The sequence below is a fragment of the Mesocricetus auratus genome, unplaced genomic scaffold, assembly GCF_017639785.1.
Source record: "Mesocricetus auratus isolate SY011 unplaced genomic scaffold, BCM_Maur_2.0 Super-Scaffold_100024, whole genome shotgun sequence".
Lineage (NCBI taxonomy): Eukaryota > Metazoa > Chordata > Mammalia > Rodentia > Cricetidae > Mesocricetus > Mesocricetus auratus.
This window is the reverse complement of record NW_024429205.1, coordinates 19,217,615-19,236,351: the sequence shown is the minus strand read 5'-3', so window position 1 is coordinate 19,236,351 and position 18,737 is coordinate 19,217,615. Positions and strand designations below refer to the sequence as shown.

The window sequence follows — 18,737 nt, the reverse complement described above, 5'->3', positions numbered from 1 at the left end:
GACGTGGATGCATGGGCTGTAGACTGTCAATCAAGCTGGTTCTAGCAGGCGTCTTTTCTTTTTCCTCTGGAGATAGAGGCTCACTGACGTGGAAAATAGAGGTTCCCGACGTGGGACTCACTACACAACCTCAGCTGGCCTTGAACTCTTGGTGACTCTCCTACCTATCTCCTAGTGGCTGCGATGACAGGTGTGAGTCCCCATGCCTGGCTTCTGGCATAGGTATGTAAAAGTATTTTTACTACTTTCAAAAAAGTATCTCTTCCATTAAGACAATTTTGAAAATATAAATACAAGGAAAATGTAAAACTCTTAATCTTACCACCCAGAGACAACCTCTTCTAATATTTTTTCCTCAGAGTCACAAACTACACATGCTTTATTGTGAATAATAGCCCTGATGATCGTTAGTAGGCAACACGGTAGGCGCCTCACATTGGCAATCCCATCACTGAGGAGGCGGAAGCTCCAAGTTCAGGAGTTCAAGGCTAGATAGAGCTACATAGAGACACTACCTCAAAACAAAACAAACAACAAAACAGTTCACACAAGATCTGCAACACATATGCCATTTTACAAGACACAGAACAGTGTCTCAAGACCACTGTACTTGGAGGCGGCAGAGAAGGCTGTCAGTGAAGCACGGGGGCTGAGTATGTGGGGTGCACTTGTAATTCCAGGGTTGCAGAGCTGGAGATGGGTGGAGCCTGGGGCTTGCTGTTGGGCCAAGCCTAGCCTACTCAGCAAGTCCCAGGCCAGTGAGGGAACTCGTCTTAAAAAAACAAAACAAAAAAACAAGATGGATAGCTCCTGAGGTTGCCCTCTGGCCTCCACACATGTGCACAGGCAACAAAACACACATGTGTTATTATAGTAATATGTATCTACGGGGTGCCATGGGACAATTTGACAAATGCATATATGGTGTGTAATGAAAAATAGGATAGCTAATATTTTTATCTCCTTAAACACTTTCAAAAACTTCAATTAATGGAACAACTGCACACACTTAAAATGACTGAGCATATTTCAATACGTGTATGCTGTATGTGATGACAGGGTACTGTCTAGCCCAGTGTGCTGGTTTTTTTTTTCCCCAACTAGACACAAGTTAGAATCTTCTGGGAAGAGGAACCTCAACAGGGGTTCTTCCTTTAGAGTGACCTTCAGGAAATATTAATGATTAATGTGGGGGGACCGAGTGTACTGTGGGCAGTGCTATCCTTGGGCAGGTGGTCCTAAGTGTGTACAAGAAGTCAGGTTTAGCAAGCTAGGGACAGCAAGCCAGTAAGCATGGTCTGCCCTCAGCTCCTGCCTCCAGGGTCAAACTCCTGCCCTGAAATTCCTTAGTGGTGGGTTGTTGCCTGGGAGTGTCAGATGAAATTAACCCTTTCCTTTCCCAAGTTGTTCTAGGTCAGATAAAAAAAAATCACAGCCATGGAGAACTGGACTAGGACTTTGTTTGTGTTTTGGGTGTTGCATCCAAGAAGGCTTTACTAGACCCAAGGTAATGGGATACACCTACATTTTCTTCCAAGAAGTTTATAGTTTTAGCTTTTGCACCTAGGTTGCTGAGATCCTAACTCCAGGTACCTCAGAGTGTGAGTGTATTTGAAGGCCTTTAAAGGGATGATTAACCTAAAACGAGGTTATTAGTGGTGGGCTCTATCAAACATGACTATTGTTTTCACAAGAGGGACACAGACACACAGGAGGAAAATCATGGTGATGGCCACCTACAAGCCAGAGAGGACTAACTGCAACCAAATTCTGTCAATACCTGATTCTTTTTTTTTTTTCCCCGAGGCGGGGTTTCTCTGTGGCTTTGGGGGTTGTCCTGGAACTAACTCTTGTAGACCAGGCTGGTCTGGAACTCACAGAGATCCGCCTGCCTCTGCCTCCTGAGTGCTGGGATTAAATGCGTGCGCCACCACCGCCTGGCCTGTTTTTTTTTTTTTTAATGGTGCTGATATTTGACAAACTTGATGGACAGATGGTGTATAAGATCCTTTGCTTGCATTTTTTTCCATGCATTTCTACAAAATGCTGCATGAGGTTTGCCTGGGTTTGTGTGTTTCTCTTAGAAGTTTGATACCAAGCATTCTGGTTAACAGTTTTCATGACAAAGTACCCTACAAAGAAAAACTTCAAGCAAGAAACATTTTTGCTTGTATTTTTGTTTTGTTTTTCCAAGACAGGGTTTCTTTGTGTAACAGTTCTGGCTGTCCTGGAACTCACTCTATAGACCAGGCTGGCCTCAAACTCCCATAGATCCACCTGCTTCTGCTTCCTGAGTGCTGGGATTAAAGGAATTTGCCACCTCCACAAGGCCTTTGGTTTTACAAGTTAGAATTCACTAGGAGCCATCCATATGGGAGAAAAGGAAGACAAAGTAGAGGTGCGGCACAAAGCTGAGGGTGTTAGAGCATAACACGTGTGCTGTCAAACGCCACCGGAGATCCTAGTGATATAAGGACTCAAAAATGGATGGTGGCATTTAAGATGAAATCAGTCATGGATGTGGTAGCCACAGCTATGGGTGGGGAGGCTGCAGAAGGGGGAGAGGTGTGTGTGGAGGACTTTTAAGACATTTATGAAAGAGGATACAGAAGGAGCAGTAGCTGAAGCAGAATCGTCCTTCTCAGGACAAGAAAGGCTTGAACACTATAGATAACGTAGGAAGAAGACAAGTAGGAAAGAGACACGGGTAATCTTGAAATATGAGAAATAATACGTTTGAAAAGTGGTGTGAGGCCATTAATCTCAAGTGACAAAAGCTATAAATTAGTAAGTCTCTGAAGAAGTTTATAATATTGTAATGTGGAAGAAGATGCCAGGCAACATTTGATTGTTTATTTTTATTTTTGACAGTGGTTCAATCTGCCCAGGATGACCAGGAATTCACTTTATAAGGGTCACAGTGGCCTCACACTCAGGGTGATCCTTCTGCCTCAGCCTCCTGAGTGCTAGGAATATAAGCCAGACAACATGCTGTGCGTCTACAGCTTCAAGTTAAATTCTCCACCTTTTTTTCCAACAGAGTCAATGTTTTTACCCTTTCAGTGTCTTCCCCATAGTAGGAGCTCAATAAATGGTAAGAGAAGAAACTAAATGTATCTTATCTATAGTTTGAGTATCTTAACACAGAGCAGTCACCACCCAGCAACAAGTGAGTCTCCAACATGCAAAATAGTCACACGATTCTTGTGTGAAAAGTGATGTATCCCCTTCCTTCAAAAAAAATTTACTTAAAGTTTTATGGGCACTGCCTCACCATAGGAGTTTAAAATAGAGTGAGAGGAGGAAGAGGGTGTTCTAGAGGCAGGCTGCCAGTCTGATCGCAGCAGGTGGCACGATCTGCCTTCCCATAAGGTGCCAGAACGCTACAAAAAGCATCTCAAAGCGCACAGGCTTGGAGTTGCTTCCCGTCTCTCAAGCACATTCACCAATAGTCCATCGGACCATACTGTTGTCTTAAGTAATGCTGAGGGGGAAAATGACCTTTTGGGTCATTAAAAAAAGACTTGGCTGTTTCTAAAGAACAGCATACCTTTAATCCCAGGAGACAGAAGGTGGATTTCTGGAAGTTCAAGGCCAGCCTGATCTCCAAAGAGGACTGATTGGGCTGTTACACTAAGAAACCTTATCTTGAAACAAACAAACAAACAAACAAACAAAAAAAACCAACCAACAAACATATGAGGGGCTGGAGTTAGGAACACTTTGATGTTATTAGAGGGCCTGGGTTTGATTTTCCAGCACCCGCAGGCAGTTCACAGTTCCAGGGGGTCCAATACGCCCGCACATGCGTGGTGAACACACCTACTTGTAGGCCAAACACTTATACACATACCATAAAAAAATCCATTAAAAAATGGCAGTATGAGCTGGCAGGTAAGACTTTGTCACCCCCTGCTCCTTTGCTCAAGCTGTTTTAACATGCCTAAACGTTCCCACTTTCAGGAACTACTGCGCAGCTAAGCGGAAGTAATCTGTTCCCCCTCATCCTCTCACAGCATCCGGCTGTGGCTTGGCTTTGCGCAGGTGACCGGACTCGGTCGTCGCAAGGCTACTCTTCCCCCTAAGTTACGCGCTCCTGGGGACCAGGGTGACCCAGACCATGTCCACGGCGCACCAGACACGGAGTCAGTGCTCAGCGAGCCTGCTGAGTCAATGTGGAAAGTCCCCCGGGGCAGGAGCCCGCGCTCGAGGCGCGGGTGAATCATTCACCGGGTGTTTCTTTGCATTCCTTACGGTGCAGTCACGTCGGCGCAGCATCCAGCCGCCGGGCAGCTACCTGTGGAGTGGAAGCGCGCCTCCGCCTCCGCCGCCCGCGCACCGCAGAGGCCCGGAGGGGGCGCGCGAACCCGCGGGAGGGCACTCGGCCGCCTCCCCGCCCCCTCTCGCGGCGGAAGCCCCGCCCCTCCGCGCGCCCGCCCGCCCGCCCGCCGGCCCTCCGCGCGCACCCGCCCTCGCCCTCGCGCCCTCGCGCCCTCGCGCCGGGGGGCGGGCTCGCTGCGCGTGCCGGGCGGGGAAGCGGCGCGAGCCGGCGCCGGGAACGTTCGCCGTGGGGGCGGCTCCGGGGCCTGAGTGGGCGCCGTCGCCTCAGCCGCTGCAGCTGCTTCAGCCGCCTCAAGCCGAGGGGGCCGGGCCGGAGGAGGCTGCGGCCGCCGGAGAGCCACGCGACGCCCCCTCAGCTCCGGCCGGGAAGTGAGCCAGGTGGGAGTCCTCCGTCCGGGCTGGGGGAGCGAGAAGGGAGCGGGCGGGGTGGCGGAGCGCGCGGCCGTGGAGCTGCGACCCTTGGGAGACAGCACGCCGGGCCGGGGAGGGGGCGGGAGGGGGGGGTCCTCGGGCCACCCGCGCGCACGGTGACGGCGGGGCGCAGAGCCGGGCTGCGCGCGCCTGCTGCTGCAGCCGGAGCCCGGCTCGCCGCGGGGAGGAGGCTCCGCGTTAGGTGCTGAAGGGGGCGAAGGCGGCAGGTCCTGGCAGAGGGCAGGTGAGGCAGGCAGGCCCTGGCAGAGGGAAGGGAATTCATTCCAGATCACCCCCTCAGTGTCTCCCGGTGGACGAACCTGTCCACCCAGGTCACCCTTGATGGGCACGGAGTCCCGAGAAGAGGGAGGATGCAGCTGACGAATGCTTACGGTTACATTCCCCGTGCCAGGCCTTGGGGAATCAGGGAGACCGTCCAGCATTTTCTGCAAAGCGTTTATTGATTAGCTACGGAGCAGGAGACAAGCGCGGTCAGCCCCCGGGGTCACGACTCAGTCACTCCCAGCCATCATTTGCTGCTGAAGTGCTGACGGTTGGGTGGTGAAAGTATGCATATAAAATGTAAAGCGCTCAATTTCACGTCTCTTGTCCTGGTCACTTCAGGTCTCTTTAGTCTTTTTTTTTTTTTTCCCAGCCTTGGGAAATTAGAGCCCTAAGTTGCTTGGTTTGTAGAGAAAGTAGGCTACTCAGGGAAGCCGGTGGGAGCTATTGAGAAGAGGTTGGAAGAGTCTTAGTGGCATTTTAAAGAGAGGGAAAGAATCTTGCCTTCTCAAGTAGAGTTAAGCTCAGTTCTTAGGATGTGGCCTGGATCCCAGTATTCTTACGTTTGATGCCACTGCATGAGTGGATGGAGGAGTCGTGTCGGTCTCTCTACAGTTAGGGGTGGTGGGCGGACTTCCTTTGGTCCTCAGATTATCTCTTTGCCTTGGGTAGCCAGGGTTGTAGGCGCTGGGTAGGTTAAAACAGTGGCCGGGGTGGCAGACTCTGGTGACTTGTGGCCCCTCTTCTACCTCCGCGTGGTTCTTGTGTGTTGGGTACCAGGTACTTGGGTGGTCGCTTGAGATCCGGTTCTGGTCCTTCTCTCGTTGGCCCTTTTTTTTTTTTTTTTTGCTAAGAACACTTAACAATTTCTGTTCTGCCTCTTGGGTCTTGGCTGAGAGAATGCTGAGGTGAGAGAATGTCTGGTCCGTCCTGTAAGGGCAGGAGTTCCAGGGTGTTGGACTCTCCAGCCCCAGGCTGCTGTTTCCTTTCCCTGGCTTGCCCTGCTTGTTGGGTTACTTTGCTTGCCAGATTAAAACTTGACCTTTTATGAGTTCTGAGGACTTTTATCAGACATAAGTGGAGCTGCCTCTGAAGGGGGTTGTGAAGTCAAAGAGGTGCTGGTGGGGTCTTTATGTTCAATGAATTCTCCCTGGAAGACAGAATTCCTGCTTTTAGTTAAAATATTAGAATTCATGGGATTTCCACTTACCATTTATTTCATGTCTTTACTGTTAACTTATCCTATCCTCAGTTTCCTCCGCTAAAAAAGTTAAGAGTAATATTAATCCATATTCGGTGTTGCATATACAGTAAGCTTTGAAGGAACACATTTATTTCATTTTAGTTACCATCTGCACTTCAGGGTGCAACCTTTAAGTTTCTAGAAAGTTTTGTTTTGGGGTACCTGCGTGGCTCTGCAATTTTTGGTACCGTGTTTCAGGCTTTCCTAATGTTTTTAGATATTTAATTTACATTTATTTTAAAACCAATGCCCCCCCTTTGAAGCAGTGTCATGCTGTACCCAGCTGGCCTGGTACTCAATATGCTGTAGCCAAGGCTATAGGCTAACATTGAATTTGTGGCCATCCTCCTCTTAGTCTCCTGAGTGAACCACCATGTCTGGTTAAACTTGTTATTGTTTTGTTTTTAAGATAGGGTCTCTCTATGTAGCCCTGACTGACTTTGAACTTGTGGCCATCCTCCTGCCCATGGGTGCTGGGTTACAGGTGTGTGCTGCTGTGCCCTCTTGATACATAGTTAGAATATGATAAAATGGGTAGATTTTACATGATGAGTTGCATGTTTTGAAAAAAACCATACATATTGCTGGGTGTGGTGGCACACGCCTTTAAATCCCAGTCTTCTGGAGGCAGAGGAGAGCTGATCACTGTGAGTTTAAGGCTAGCAGGTTGCATAGGGAGACACTGTTTCAACAGAAAATAAAATCAAAAGGGAAACAGTAACAAAAGCCTCCTACAAAGAAAACAAAAACAGAGGAAAACCATGTATACTTTGTAACCTATTCCAATAAAAATATATACATTTGTATTACCAGAAGGTTAACTCATCCTGTCTTTGAGGACAGACCCCCCCATTTTACTTATTTCAAATTACATATGCATTAGAGCTGTGGTTTCTGGTTGTGCTGGTTGTATGCTGTCCAGTTTTTTTTTATTTAAAGAAACAGTTAAGATTTATTTATTTTATATATTTTGAGTGCTTTATTGCCTTTATGCCAGAAGAGGGTATCAAATTCCACTGTAGATGGTTGTGAGCCACCATGTGGTTGCTGGGAATTGAACTCAGGGCCTCTAGAAGAGTAGCCAGTGCTGTCTAGTTTTAGGGGTATCATTTGCATTGGAGTCTCAGTGCCTGGCAGCTCCTGGAGTTGCAGTAGTTCAAGCTACTCATAATGCATACTTGGTTATAAAATACTCACAATAAAAAAACCCAAGCCGGGTGGTAGTGGCGCACGCCTTTAATCCCAGCACTCGGGAGGCAGAGGCAGGCGGATCTTTGTGAGTTCAAGGCCAGCCTGGTCTACAGAGTGAGTGCCAGGACAGGCTCCAAAGCAATACAGAGAAACCCTGTCTTGAAGAAAAAAAAAACCACACCAAAACAAAAACCAAAAAACCCTCTTGACACACCTACTTTTTCCCTTCCTCCCTCCCTTCCTCACTCCCTTCCTTTTTTCTTTCTCTTTTTATTCACTATATGAATGAGGAATCTACTTTTTCTACCACAGTTACCAGTTTGTTGTTTTTGTTATTTTCTTCCCAGCCCCTTTTCTATGCATTTTACTTCTTTTATGTGTACGTGGTATGTATGAGTGTGCATATGGATATCCTTGCACATGTGTGTGCATGCCTGTGAAAGCCCAAATTTGACACTGGATGTTCTCTATTGCTCTCTTATTTATTAAGTTCAGCCTCCTGCTGAACCTGGAGCTGGCCAATTTGGCTAGTCTAGCTAGTCAGTTTGCTCTGGTAACTGTTTCCTGAGTGCTGGTGTTATAGGCTTCTATGTTGCATCTAGAGATGTGAACTCCAATCCTTATGCTTGTGCTGCAGCAAGTGCACTATCCATGGAGTCATCTCCAGCTCCCTCTGTGGCATACTATCAAGGTTGCTCTGTAGCTTTTTTCCTGATGGATTATTTTTGAGTTTTTTTTTTTAATGTTGGAACATACGGATTTATCTGAGTCATCTTCACTGTGTGATTTCTTGGTATGCAGTGTACTGTATTTAGCATATTTAAGTGTCCATTAATGGTAATTGTTCAGTGAGTGGAAAGCAAATACACCTTCCAGTCTAAGGCTTTCCTTTAACACGCAGGCACGCACGCACGCACGCAGGGGCAGACACACACACTGTATTTAGTTGTATGTATGCTTCAATGTCATAAATATATGAAAAAATTGCTCCTAAAAAGTGACTCCAGGTGTGTGTGTATGTTTTCAGGAGAATTTCTCAAGCTGGTAATACGGTTCAGCAGGTAAAGGCACCTGTCACCAGTCCAATGACCCGAGTTCAATTCCTGGAACCCACATGGTGGAGGAAAAGAACTGACTCTCCGTGGGCTGTCTTTTGACCTCCACTTACTAAGTACAGCATGTGGGTGGATACCCACACACATATACACAAATAAGTGTAGTAAAGAATAAAAATTGAGAACTTTTTTCTCTGTTTCTAGTCTCTTATATTTCCTGTTTTTTTTTTTTTGACTTAGCAATGTGTATTTATGGTTCTTCTATATCTGTTTATGGACTGATGACTTTTAGCAACAAATAATATTCCATTCAATGAAAATGCCATTGGTTTTTTTTTTTATTCATTCATCTTGTGAAAATTTTTGGTAACTTTGAATAAAACTTGTAATCTTCTGTGTGCAGGTTTTTTTTTGTAGACACAAATGTTTAAGTTTTAATTAATTAATCATTTATTTATTTATTTATTTTTGGTTTTTTGGAACAGGGTTTCTCTCTGTAGTTTTGGTTTCTCTCTGTGGTTTTGGATGTCCTGGAACTTGCTCTGTAGACCAGGCTGGCCTTGAACTCACAGAGATCCACCTGCCTCTACCTCTTGAGTGCTGGGATTAAAGGTGTGCACCACCACTTCCTGGCACAAGTTTTTTGTTTGTTTTTATTTTTTAACACACTTGGATAAATTAGGAGTAAAATACAAATCAGAATATACCAGATCACATAAATGTTTGGCTGTATATTCCATGTCAAATATGTTTGGAGGTATAGGAAACTGTCAAGCTAGTTTCCAAAGTGGCAATTTTGCATAAATTTAACATTATGTCCAAGTGCCCCTAAATGTACTAGTAAAATCAGTCTTGTCATGCTGTCTGTGAACTCAGTATCTGGGTTGAGTTAATAATCATTTACTGCTGTTGATAGCTTACTTTTAGCATGACTTTGCTCTATGTGATTTGAAGTTTTGACTTATGGATTTGTGAGTCCATGGAAACTTCTTATTAATTATGAAAGGTTGGCCAATAGCTTAGGCCTCTTTCTAACTAGTTCTTATGACTTAAATTAACCCTTATCTTTTAATCTACATTCCTTTTTGTGGCTCAGTTACCTTTACTTTGTCAAGCCCTTGTTGCTTGCTCTGTGTCTCTGGAGTCTCCTCTGGACTCCGCCTTCTTCTTCCTAGCATCCTTTGCCTGGAAAATCCTGCCTAACTATTGACCATTCAGCTTTTTATTAAACCAGTCACAGTGACATATCTTTACAAAGTGTAATCAAATATCTTGCAACATGGATTCGTTCTACTTTGAGTTGTCTTTTTCTTTTTCTTTTCTTTTTTCTTTCTTTTTTATTTTTTCAAGACAGGGTTTCTCTGTGTAGCTTTGGAGCCTGTTGCCTGTCCTAGAACTAGCTCTTGTAGACCAGGCTGGCCTCAAACTCACAGAGATCAGCCTGCCTCTGCCTCCTGAGTGCTGGGATTAAAGGAGTGCACCACCAACGTCTGGCTTTTTTTTTTAAATAGGTTTTTTAAAAAAATGATTTTATTTATTATGTATACAGCATTCTGTCTGCATGTATCCCTGTAGGCCAGAGGAGGGCACCAGATCTCATTTCAGTTGATTGTGAGCTGTCATGTGGTTGCTGGGAATTGAACTCAGGACCTCTGGAAGAGTAGCTAGTGTTCTTCACCACTGAGCCATCTCTCTAGTCTCCCTATTTGGTTTTTCAAGACAGTATTTCTTTGTGTAGCTCTGGCTGTACTGGAACTCACTCTGTAGATCAGATTGGCCTTGCAGATCAGATCTGCCTGCTTCTGCCTCTCAAATGGCTGGGATTAAAGATGTGCACCACCACTACCACCACCACCACCATCAACACTACCAGCTTAAATTTCTTTTTCTGTGCTCACCCTTTTGTGTGTTGTATGTGGGATTTCAGGTGTTCAGCTGGCCTTCAGGGGTCCCAGTCCAGAATCAGATAAGACTGGGGACCAAGGGTCCTGCCCCTGAGGTAGCTGACTTAGATCGGATCATAAGTGTGTGCCCTGGTTCAGTTCCTAGCCATGAGTCTCTCACCTTCCCATTTTCTAAACCCATAGCGTTACATGATCTGCATTCTCTACAGAGACTGACGGGGGCATATTAAGTTTCTTTTCAGCTCCAGTCTGTCTCTGGCCTGCAACAGGGAGTCTGGCATAGATGCCTCTCATTCTCCACCCTCCTTTGCTTGGAATTGTGTTCCTCTGCAGGAGGTGTAGGCTCTGGACTCAAAATCCAGAAGTCTATACCTTCATCCTGCTCATAATTATGTCTCTTGTGTTTCTGATCCCAATAGAAGTTTTTCTTTTAAGCTTTGTCTTTTTGATTTATATTACATTTTTTTTCGTTTATTTGAAGTAAAGAGGTTGCAGTGAGGTGTCTCCTGTGTTGAATAGAGATCTGAATGGATCTTAGGGTCTTTCCACTGTCTTCTCCTTATTGTTGTCCATTTATGTACCAGAGTTGACAGTGGGCACTAAGTTTTTGTTTTTGTTTTTCTTTCCTGAATGGATGCTTACAGTGTTTGGCTAGTATCTGTAATGTTTTATAATATGTTCTGGCTTTTGATGTTTCTTGTCAATTTAAGGATGTCTCTTCTGTTCTTGTTTTATTGAGTGCTGGATTTTATCAGTGGCTTGTTTTTGGCATTTGTTGAAGTGATCTTTTTTTCTTTCTCTTTAGTATGGTAGAAATAGGTTAGACTGCTGGGGCTATAGAGATGGCTCAGTGGGTAAGAGCACTGGCGCCTCATCTAGAAGACATGAGTTTGATTCCTAACATTGCATGGTAACTCATAACCATCTGTAATCCTAGTCTTAAGGATTCAATACCCTCTTCTGGCCTCTGTGGGCCCTGGGCAAGTGCATGGTGTACAGAAATACATGTGCAAAACAGCCATATACATAAAAGTAAACTTAAAAGGAACAGGATGGACTATTCTGTGTTGTAGTTAATTGAAAGACATGTTTACAGTTTAATTTTTCCTTTGTTTTGAAAAAATTTCTGAGCATAGTCTCAGTTTGTGATTACCGGCAGGCCCAAAACTCACTGTCCAAGCCAGGCTGGCCCTAATTTATGGCTGTCCTGCCTTAGCTACCCAAGTGCTGGCGTTGCAGGCAGGTGGCACACTGCCCGGTATGTTAAATTATTTATATATATATATGCTAAATAATTATATATATATATATTTCTTTACTTCTTTTTTTGAGAGAGAGGATTTCTTTGTGTAGCCCTGCTGTCCTAGAACTAGCTCTATAGACCATGCCGGCCTTGAAGTCACAGAGATCCACCTGCCTCTGCCTCCCACGTGCTAGGACTGAAGACATATGTCACTACCACCTGTAGAGTTTTAAATTTTTTGAGACAGCCCTATATATGGCCTCAAACTCACTATGTAGCTGGAGATGACCTTGAACTTCTGATCCTCCTGCCTCTGTCTCCTGAGTGCTAGCAGTACAGTGTTGATGCTGAAACTCAGGACTAGCTAACACTGTAAACATTTCCTGCATGTTGGTCAAGCACTCCAAATGAGCTGCATCTCCAGCCCCTGGATCTGTATGTATTAATAACACTGTCTATAAATTAAAACAGAACTGAAACGCTGTGATGATCAGGTTTGGACTAAACATCTTTGTAACTGGGCTGCACTATAGTTGGAGTGCCTGATAGCTGGCATATGTTAGGCTGTTAGGTTGTTCCAGTCCTTGTGCTAACCACTTCCCATGATTCCTTTGCTGGTTAGCATAGCAGGGTTGAGGTTAAGCTCAGCTGGTCAGAATTCTGGGTAGTTATAGACTTTGTTACTGAATGTTTCTTATTGGAACCCAGAGAATGCTCTCAGATTTGTTACAAGAAGATATGTAGGGATTTATTTTCTGTGGCGCTCCTTTTAATCTGAAGGAGAAGAGTAAGTGTTAGAGGAAGAATATTAGAGAATTTTCCTGAAATGAACAAGGGAGTTAGGTTTCTTGTTTTGTTTTTATGTTTTTTTGAGACAGTATTTCTGTGTATGATCCTGGCTGTCCTGGAACTAGCTCTGTAGACCAGGCTACCCTTGAGTTCACAGAGATTCACCTGCTCTGCCTTCTGGAGTGCTGGAATTAAAGACATTCCACACAATGCTTTTAGGTGTGTATGTGTGTGTGTTGTGTGTGTGTGTGTGTTTTCTTTCTCTGTATTAATGGCAGTCAGCTTAGACCTGCCTGTCTATCAAATGGATAATAAGGGAATGTGGCAGATTTTTTTTTTCAGGAGACTATTTGCACATGGTTGCTGTGTGTGAGTGAGCATGTGCTGGTACATGACAGCCTCAGGCACCCTCCCTTAGGCACCCTTCCCTTTGGTTTTTGAGTTAGCCTTTCTTACTGGCAGGCTGTCAGGTTGGGCGAGTCTGGCTGGCTAGAGAGCAGCGCAGATCCCTGCCTCTTCAGGGCTGGGATTATAACTGTTTTTCACCAAGCCTGGTTTATTTACTTACCTTTTTGCTTATGTGTATGTATGTGGTATATGGTGTGTGTCTGTGTGTTCATGTCTATGTGGGGACTGGAGAATGATGTGTGGTGTCTTCTTTGAAGTCTCCCACCTGAATCCAGAGCTTGCTGATTTAGCTAACCGAGCAAGTGATCAGCTTGCTGTCGGGAGCCCCGTCTTTGCCTCCTGAGCACTTGGATGAGTGCAGGGTGCCAGGCCCGTGTCACATTTATGTGGGGGCTGGGAGTCCAAATCCCAGTCTTCATGTTGTATGGCCAGGGCTTTACCCCACTGAACTAGGATTTTATTAAAACTGGGTTCACATGAACTCAGATCCCAGAGCTTTCACGGCAAGCGCTTCACTGCTGAACCAGCGCCCTGGCCCCATACCCGAGTGCTTCGGTGTGACAGAGGTGCCAAGGTTAGGAAACCAGCAAGCGAACTCAAAGGAGGGGGGCGTTTAACACTCAGTGCAGTGCAGAGGCCGTCTGGAAACCTTTCCAAAGCTTTCTCTGCTCTGCGTTAGTCTGTGCTGTGGCAATTACTTACCCCCCCCCCTCCCGCCTGTAGACAGCGTTCAGCTCTGTAGCACATTGTCTTCCTAGGACGGAACAGACGGGAGGGTTCTTGTTGCCCTCTCCCCTGAAGCTCATCAAGGGCACGCTGTTTTGGCGATTTCTTTCCTTTCTCATTTACCTACTCCTGCTTGTTTTGCAGAGGGTAATGTGCACAGCTGAATGGTGAGGAAGGGCTTCTGTAGCCACATCACTGACTGCCTGAAGTAATTGCTTCATGATCTTAGGTCTCAGTGTGGTTTCAGCTGGTTCTAACATGCACAGCCCTGATTGCTCCTAAGGCCTACAGTCCGGATTTCTCAATCTTTGTTTAAGACATGGTGTGTCTTGCTTTATTTCCAGGCTGGCCTTGAACTCAATATCCTTTTGCCTCAGCCTCCTGAGTGCTAGGATTACAGGCAAGGCCACCTCTGACTTTTTACTTTTATTATTATTATTATTATTATTTTTGGAGCTGTGACTTCTTCCAAAAATTGAGAAGTGGCAGAGATAGGAAAAGGTGCTGTAGGCAGGGTAACAAGGAGGTTAAACAGTTATGTTTTATTAATATGTAACCCATCCACTGACATGTCTGATGGCAGGCCTCAGGGAAATGTGCTTAGGGGATGAGAGCTGATGGTGGCAACGCCTCAGCCTGAGTGGGTGACTCTCCTGCTTTGTCTGCTTACACTGGATATATGGCTGCTCCCCTCTACCTGGCTCAGTGGGCTTTCAGATTATTACTTGATTTGAAGGGAGTGAACCTTGCTAAATAGCAGAGCACTTTGGAGTGGATTTTCAGTCAGCTGCAATGTGAAGTCACAGTGCATGCATCCTCACAGACCCAGGAAAAGCAGGATGGATGCTGCTGCTGTTCGAGTGATGAGCTTGTTGTACATCAAATACAAAATACAAAGATGATGATCTGATCAGACTGATGTAGAATCAGCCAGAAGTAACCAAACAACTCCATAAGTATTAAAAACGCTATTTGTGTACACTGCTGAGTATATTATGCCTTAAGGTGATATTATAATGATGTAATTATATTATAGGCCAATAATATTGTTTCTGAATTTGTTTTTTTATTGTTTTGATTATTTTTTTGAGATAGGATTTCTCTGTGTAGCCCAGGCTGCCCTGGAACTCGCTCTATAGACCAGGCTGGTCTGGAACTTACAGAGACCCACCAGCCTCTGCCTCCCGAGCGCTGGGATTAGAGGCGTGTGCCACCACTGCTTGGCGATAAAATATTTATTTATTTAATTAAAAAATATTTTATTTATTTATTGTGTATACAGTCTTCTGCCTGCATGCCAGATCTCATTCAAGGTGGTTGTGAGCTACCACCATGTGGTTGCCGGAAATTGAACTCAGGACCTCTGAAAGCACAGTCAGTGTTTTTAACAGCTGAGCCGTCTCTCCAGCCTTATTTTTCATTTTTATTTATACTTTTTTTTGAGACAAGGTCTCACTTTACAATGTAGCTCTGATTGATCTGAAACTCATTGTGTGGGACAGGCTGGCTTAAACTCACAGAGATCCACCTGTCCAGTAACGGTAGGAGTTTCTTTTGCTCTCCATTCTTGTCAAATTTTATAATGTCAGCTTTTTCAATTCTATCCCTTTTAATAGATAACCATAGTGCATCTCTTTGTTGTTTTAACTGTTTGAACTTACTCTTTATCACCTTTGGCAAGGCATCTAATTAGACCTTTTAGCCATTTAAAAACATTTATTTATCATGTATATATGTGTGGGTGGAGGTCAAAACACAGTTTGTGGGAACTGGCTCTCTTCTTCCACCATGTGGGTTCCAGGGATCCAGTTCAGGTTGTCAGGTTTGGTGATATGCTCCTTTACCCACGAGCTATCCTGCTGGCCCATTGGCTGTTTTTTAATTGTACTGTTTTTGTTCCTGAGTTTTAAGCTTTATTTCTAAAATTTGCTTGGAAGACCTTTCTTAAGTCTGTGCTTTGACAAAGTATTCATTCATGTGTGTGTGAGTGTGATGTGAGTGTACTTGTCCCACGGTGTGCATGCAGATGACAGAGGACAGCCCTTGGGTTCATTTGTCTTCTATTTCATGTGGACTCTGGTGACCAAACTTAGCCTACCAGTGCTTTTACTCAGGGAGCCATGTCACTGGTCTGGAAAGTCTTTATTCTGCTTGTTTTCAACTTTTTTTCATAATAACTTTGCAGAATAGTTAATTTTGATAGCATTCAACTTAGAAAACTTTTTAGCTCATGAGTTATTGTTTTGGTGTTCTGTGTGAAAACCTCTTCCCTCAGTTTGGCTTTGGGCCAAGAATATTAAACAGCCTTGTCTAGGAACTTGCATTTTCAACTTTTAGACTTAAGATACCTTGCTTGAGTCTCACAGCTAGGACTCTGTCTTCTTTTTACACGTTGTAGACTGTGTCTGCATCATGTCTTTAACTGTGGGAAGAAGCTCCTGACCTGAGAGGATGGCTGGATGCTCTGAAGAGCTGGCAGGTTTATGTGGACATAGTCAGCGGGCGTGTTTCTTTGTGTGTCTGCTGGGTGAACTACAGGAAAAGGGGGTGGATACTCCTGGGATCAGGAGGTCATAGAATTTTATTTGTTCATTAATCTGGGTGAAGGCTTTGGCAGTAGAAGTGGGAAAAAGGGGGGGGTGAGTGTGAGAATGATTGGGGGAAGGAAGTGGCAGGGTTTGAAATTAGAGTCAGCATGCGAAGAGGATGATAGAGAGATACTGGTTATCTTCAGACTGTGGCTAAGAAAAGGCAGAGTTCCAGGAGTCCAAGTGGAAGGAAGTAGAGAGTTGTGCTTGCATTCATGCAAGCATTGATGTTCAAGGTCCTGTCTCAACAGCAGGGGCAAATGGGGGAAACTGGTCAGCTGTGGCGGTAGTAGGTCCCTGTTGGGTGTTGATCTGTTCAAACCCAATGACAGAAATGCGGATAATAATGCCCATAAAGCATCACCTGGGGAAAGAATTGGGGCACTCTTGGTTTTTGTACTTTGTAAGTTTGCACTTGAGGGAATCGGGATCATGCACTTGGTATTGTGATATCTGCAGGAGCTGATTCTAGGCAAGGGTTTGAATGCAAGCATTTTGTTTAGGAACTTATCCCGGGAAAAACTGTTGGGCAGAGAGATGTGAGATAGGATCAAGAAGATAGCAAATACAGGGTTAATTATCCATCGTGTTAGTGGGAGAGTAGCTGTAGCCACTGTGAAACAGGTATCTTAGAGTGGGTGAGGCAGCGGTGACCCTTCTCCATTAGCCATTGGGTAAGAATGTTCCTAGGTGGTAGATTTGTAGTGTTTCAGGACTGCCCTGAAGGAATCAAAATAGACTCCAAAGCTTGGGGGGACTGGCGGTGGGTTATCTGCTGCCAGTCTAGGATGCAAGGACTTGGAATAGTGTAGATGGGCTGGGGAGGAGGGAACCCTTTGACACTCGCCTTAACACCTTCTTGCAGTCCCAGCATCTCTAACTCATTTTCTCTAGGATGTCATTTAAGCATTATATTTCAGGCTTCCATGAGTCATTCCCACAACACGTCAGGATTGACTCCAGATGTTTTTATCTTATTAAGTCCTGAGTCATGAGCCAGTGCCCCCTATCAGTCAACACCGTTTTTCTTACCACTATATACTGGGCCTCCAAGACTAACACTCAAGATTCTTCCCCATGCCACCACCTCTCTTCTTCTTCTTCTTCTTCTTCTTCTTCTTCTTCTTCTTCTTCTTCTTCTTCTTCTTCTTCTTCTTCTTCTTCTTCTTCTTCTTCTTCTTCTTCTCCTTCTCCTCCTCCTCCTCCTCCTCCTCCTCCTCCTCCTCCTCCTCCTCCTCTTCCTCCTCCTCCTCTTCTTCTCCTCGTTCTCCTCCTCCTCTTCCTCCTCCTCTTTTTCCTTCCTGATTTATTTACTTTTATTTTATGTGCATTGGTGTTTTGCCTGCATGTGTGTCTGTCTAAGGGTGTTGGGTTCCCTGGAACTGGAGTCACAGACAGCTGTGAGCTGCCATGTGGGTGCTGGGAATCAAACCTGGGTCCTCTGGAAGAGCAGCTGGTGCACTTAACTGCTGAGCCATCTCTCCAGCCTTGGCCTCTTGTTCTTACTGTCCCAGAGGCAGGGGTAGATCTTGGAAGATAAACATCTTTCAGGACTTAATCCCAGCACAGGCCTTTGCAGTGTCTTTGACATCTTGTAGCAAGAGGGTCAAGGCTCCGTTTACGGTTTCTCAAATGTCTGTAGATTTCCTGTGTGCTTTCTGCCCTGACATTACACACACAGTGCCCTGATCACCAGCATTCCCCACCAGTGTGGTATGTAAATTAGAGTCATTGAGCCTACATGGACACATCGTTCACTCCCAAATTCATTGTTTATATTATGGTTGACTTGGCGTTGTATGTTCTTGGGTTTAAACAAATGGTATAATGGAATGTACCAGCCATTGTCAGACTGAATAGTGTCACTGTACAGATATTCCTCCATGTTTATTGGATTCATTGCCCACCTTAACGCTAGTGTCACCAGTCTTCACTGTCTTTGTAGTTTTGCCTTTTCATGAATGTTGTATAGTTAAAACCATGCTTTTTTCCTTTTGGATTGGTTTCTGTGACAGGGTCTCATTTAGCCCAGGCTGACCTTGACTTGCTATGTGTTAGGTCTAGGTTGGCCCTTTTCCCTTAGTAATTCTTCTTCTTTTTTCTTTTTCTTTTTTGAGACAGGGTTTCTCTGTGTAGCTTTGGAGCCTATCCTAGCACTCATTCTGTAGACCAGGCTGGCCTTGAACTCACAGAGATCTGCCTGCCTCTGCCTCCCAAGTGCTGGGATTAAAGGCATGCGCCACCACCGTCAGGCCCCTTAGTAATTCTTGATTAAGTTTCTTCAGTGTCTTAATGACTTTGTGGTTCATTTCCTTATAGAACTGAATAGTTTATTTCTTCACCCACTAAAGGCCCATGTGGTTGTTTTTAGGATTTGGCAATTATGAGTAAAGTTGTTATGGATATCTGTGGATTTTTTTTTTGGTAGATGTACATTTTCACCATCTCTGCCTGACTACCAAGGATTGTGTGAATATAGCACTTCTCATTATGTAAGATCCTGGCCAGCTGTCTTCAGAGTGTCTGGACCCGTTGATTTGCATCTTATCTTCACTA

The 18,737-nt window shown here is 44.9% G+C and overlaps 1 protein-coding gene across 2 annotated transcripts in view; it reads left to right on the top strand.

Moving 5' to 3' along the window:
• The first annotated feature begins 4,525 nt into the window (after nucleotides 1-4,525).
• The window catches only part of Dtnb (dystrobrevin beta), a 200,107-nt gene continuing 185,895 nt past the window's right edge, over nucleotides 4,526-18,737 (top strand). Inside the window, exon 1 of one of the 2 annotated variants that reach the window (XM_013119858.3) lies at nucleotides 4,526-4,719. The gene's annotated coding sequence lies outside the window, so the exon portion shown is untranslated. Of the gene's footprint in view, nucleotides 4,720-4,974; nucleotides 4,997-18,737 lie in introns of those variants that run through there. The other variant, XM_013119859.3, reaches the window with a different exon arrangement.